The 5,000-nt window shown below is 45.6% G+C and overlaps 1 protein-coding gene across 2 annotated transcripts in view; it reads right to left on the bottom strand.

Moving 5' to 3' along the window:
* LOC125044559 (homeobox protein araucan-like) overlaps window positions 1-5,000 on the bottom strand; it is a 107,390-nt gene that overhangs the window by 28,373 nt on the left and 74,017 nt on the right. The gene's annotated exons all lie outside the window — the stretch shown is intronic.

Below are 5,000 nucleotides of genomic sequence, written 5' to 3'. Positions count from 1 at the left end.
GCCCAGTGACACCGCGCGCCCCTCACTGCCACCCTGCAGCGCCCGCCCGACCCTGCGCTGAGACAAACACTTGTGCCCACGCTCTTGTACTACCCATCTGATGGCCTGTACTCTCGGCTGCGTCCGTCTGGAAGCCTGCTTCAATGTGCTCAATCAGACTATTATTCTAACCCAAACAGCCATACCATCTCAGACTCATGTAGACTTAAATCCACGTTTGTGCCTTTGCACCACCACACCATTACACTTTGGTACAGTGTCCGTTATTGTGCATTTTGTTGCATATGGTTAAGTTTCTCGAAGCGGAAAATGTTATTCTAGGTCAGCTCCAGTACAGCTACATTAACCAACACCAACGTGATGGGTGCAACGCGTTAGTATGACTGGTAAATTGGTTGCTTGTGTGGCAAGCTTTGTTGTGCTAATGTAATAACTGAGTTTTGCAATACGATGCGAGCATTTACAGCTGTATTAGGCATTTAATGAATGTCATTTTCCTTTAGGTGACTGCAACAGAATTACCGCATTTTTAAATACTTCGCTATATCTTTATTTGAAGAAATATTTTGGGGGACGTGTTTTTAATGCAAGACTGTGTAACTTCTGCCTGTGCTGTCGGGGCGTGAGTAAGCTCCTGGGTTGCGAAAGCGCGAGTACGTCTTGCCCATACGTGTTCATCTTGATCGGGTATCAAGAAGTACCCATAATCACCTCATCATCGATCACTCCTTAATTGGTTAGTTATTCAAGCCATTTATAATTACTGCAACAGATGTCTAGGATATTTAATAAGGGAGACAGCAGCTCGACTTGAAGTCAACCATGACCCGCCGTCATATGATGCGTCACACATGCTATCAGGCCCGGCCCAGTGCTATCACCTGATGTCTCGGTGGTCACACTGTCACAACAGTGGGTGGCGATAAAGTAAGTGGCTGAATGACGGGCATTTTCTGTCAAGCGCACTCTTGAAAATGCGAACAATCACACACACACACACACACACACACACACACACACACACACACACACACACACACACACACACACACACACACACACACACACACACACGTACACACAAACACACACGCACAAACTTATCCTACATGTCCGCTGATGACATAAGGCAAAATGAAAATGAAATGGGTTCTCGCCAGACGCTTCTTCTCTGCCTGGCGGCCGCTGCGCCGTCGGTGGGCGGGGAGGGAATGTGAAATAAGAAATTACACATAAAAATAACTTTGTAATTATGCCCCTAAGTCGCAATTGTCCGACACTTTAGTAACTCAAATGATCGGCAGGATGTTAATAAGGGGTGCTGCGTCTCCTCACGTTGTTCAAATTGCTGTGGCGTGGCCATACACGTTGCAAATTTCAATTGCTAACATGTCTGGACACCGCATTTCTGCGTCACTCTGCTCCCTATTCCCTTGCCTCCTGTCTCTCAAACAAGAAAGGGAGAACAACTAAACTCGCCTTATTGTTTAAAGCAAATACCTTTACACTCGCATTTTCGAACGAATAAGGATAAGACAGAAGACTGAGGAAAAACTGTAAGTGGTGAACAAAGACATGTGCAACACTGACGTCACACGTGTGTCACGAACTCCATGCGTCTCCAGCCATCAAGACGTTATGACAGAAGCTCATTTGCAAAATGTCTTCAAGATTCTTAGCCTCTTCTTGAGAACTCGAAACTGGGCTCGATAACTAGGAAACTTTATTGCACATCGTCAGTGATAATACTAATTATTATCATATCATCAGGCGAGGCTTAAGTTACAGTCTGTTATTAAACTACAATTAGTGTAACGAAATCGTTGAGCGTGGAAAGAAAAAAAAAACAGTGCGTTGTGTATATATATATTGCACACACACGCACACACACACACACACACACGCGCACACACACACACACACGCACACACACACACACACACACACACACACACACACACACACACACACACACACACACACACACACACACACACACACACACACACGACAGACAGAGGAATAGAGAAAGAGAAAGAAATAGATAGATAGATATGTATGTATGGATATAAGTGTGTGTGATAATCACCTATTTGTTTATTCATATACACATGATACAGATGTATATGTATATCAATATATGTATATTAATTTATTTGTTCATGAGCCCATCTCTTGGCTACTTATGTACAATTTCACCCAAAAGCCGAAATATAAAGAATAGGAAACGGATTCCCTGACAGCAGCCTGAGCCCCGCGCCCACTTGCCCCAGCAGGGCGGCCCCTTAACCACACGCCCTCAGCGCAGCCGCACAGCGCACGTGAGAGGCGAACCGCCCGACCGAGCCTTTTCCCGAAATGTCACTCGAATCTCGGAACGCATTCATCGCGAGATCCTATCGGGCTGAAATGACTTCCTGCCTCGGCCAAATCTCCGTCATGAAGGCCTCTTAAAGCACAGAGAGCGGGGGAGTCACGCGGCCGAGTAATGACTGAGCAGCGCCTACGACCTCGACCTCGCACGACCTCTAATGGCAGGTTCCTCTGGCTGTGTGAGCGACAACTGTGATACGCCGGGGTAGACTCTTCATGGGCTGGGTTTGTGTGTGTGTGAGTTATGTATGTAGGTATTATGTATCTATCTTTGTTTTCATTGTTTAGGTAGGTAGGTAATTAGGTACATGTACGTATGTATATCATATAGAGTGTACTCAGCGGGCGTGTGTGCATGATATCGCCGTGTGAACAGCAATCTCTCACAATGCCATGACGTGTGATTCCCCGCAAGCCATAAAGTTGTCCGAATCACCAAACAAACCGCACGATCTGTCATGGAAGTGTCGGTTTTAGCGTCTTGGTCTGGGGCCAGCGGTGCATGTCTGTCCTCCGCGACGCCGTACCGTAACTGCTGTCATGTGTCACACCGCGTAAACGCACGGGAAATTGTTGTTCTCCACCACAGTCACACTTTGATGGATGATGTGTGATTCCTCGGGTCACGAGGCCACGCCACGCCGCCGCCGCTACTGCCGCTGCCACTGGGGAGCGACACCCATACCAGGCGCCCCCCTTCCTCCTCTCCCTCTCTCTCTCTCTCTCTCTCTCTCTCTATATATATATATATATATATATATATATATATGCATATATATACATATATACATATATACATATGTATGCCATGTTAGAAAAATCCCACTGTAGACAAAATATGTCTAATAAAATGTGAGACCAGTTTCACCACACACACACACACACACGTGTGTGTGTGTGTGTGTGTGTGTGTGTGTGTGTGTGTGTGTGTGTGTGTGTGTGTGTGTGTGTGTGTGTGTGTGTGTGTGTGTGTGTGTGTTCTTTCTTTCTATTCCTACCCCTTCCTAACCCTCTCTCTCTCCCTTTTCCTCCTTCTTTTTCCCCTTCCCCTCCCCGCTCCCTTCCCTCTCCCTCCCCTTCTATCTTTCAGAAGTCCTGCCTGACCCCACGCCGTTATCCATAGAGCAAACAAGAACCGCTTTGCCGGACATTGTGATTTCAAGATGGCAACATTACGACTTATAACTGGCTTGTACATTCATCATGCGCTCATTACATCCCTCGCGTGTTCCGATTTCTTGCAAGGTACAGGATACTGTTGTGTGTTCTTAATGTTATGCGATTTCGCGTATTTGCGTACATGTTACCATTCTGTCGTGAGTTTCCTTTGATTACGGCCATCCGTCAACATTACGCGGAGAATTATATCCCAACATGGTTATTTTTCTGAAACCGAATCCATGCTGACGTCAGCTTGTGTGGCGTCCGACTCAAATATCGCAATTTCGAAATAACAAATACATTTTTTTTCCGTTTATAGTTGGTGAGAGAGTTCATGTGAAATATAATTTAAAATCCAGAATTGCTGCAATATTTCCATAACAAAAATATTTCCGTGAATCGAATCAATATCACATTCCTGTAAGAGTATACAATCGTACATACAGGCAAACTGACTCCCTCCCCGTCATGAATGCCAGGTGAGAATTGCTTCATTAATCTCCGTTTCGTAAGAGCGCTTGGGAATCACACTTACCTTTGTTTTCACAAGAGAGGGAAACGTTATCATGTCCCACATATTACTCACCAACACGTTAGATAATGCATGCGACCCCTTTAACATTTATGTGTATGTTTATATACACACACAGTATACATACATACACATACATACAAATACATACATATATATATGTGTGTGTGTGTGTGTGTGTGTGTGTGTGTGTGTGTGTGTGTGTGTGTGTGTGTGTGTGTGTGTGTGTGTGTGTGTGTGTGTGTGTGTGTGTGTGTGTGTGTGTGTGTGTGTGTGTGTGTGTGTGTATATATTTGTTCAGATAAAAAATCGCCGAGCGAAGAGAGCGCCGATGACGAGTGCAATTCGGGCGGCGGGGCTCCGGGCATTCCTCCGCTCATGACCGCCGCGCGAGGCTCCTTCGACCTGAGATATCATGGCGGAGATCCAGCCGTTTATCAGCCGTGGATGGTATTAGGGTTATCAGCGTAAGATAGCCTGATAAGTCGTCTGTTTACAATTTCCGAATGTCAGCGCGCCTCCCCGAGCGGCAAGTGAGGAAGCCCGGTTTTCGGACTAAGTTCATCCAGGAAATGACGAACCGATATTGGATTATTAACCGTTATCTAAACAGCCTGAACAGTGACTCTGCATCAGATCTGAAAAAGTGATATTAGAACAGTGTTCATCTCATATCACAAGTTAACCGCATTTGATACTGACGGCACTGATATAAAAATTCGTCTGTAGGGTCTGAACTATTTATATCGAGTCTATCGAACCCAGTGCCACCTGACTGTTGCCACCAATAGGCCTATAAGTGGGCCTAGCTGCCTAGCTGTTCAGCTTATCACCTACCTGACGTGCCGTTAAGTAATACCTCCCAAAGTCGACAACAAGTAATCAGTTTGACAAGCGGACATCACGGTGTTAATGTGATAATACGCATGTTAAA

The sequence above is a fragment of the Penaeus chinensis genome, chromosome 3 (assembly GCF_019202785.1).
Source record: "Penaeus chinensis breed Huanghai No. 1 chromosome 3, ASM1920278v2, whole genome shotgun sequence".
In the NCBI taxonomy this organism is placed as follows: Eukaryota; Metazoa; Arthropoda; class Malacostraca; order Decapoda; family Penaeidae; genus Penaeus; species Penaeus chinensis.
Note: the sequence above shows the minus strand (reverse complement) of the source record. Positions and strands in the feature narration are given on the sequence as shown.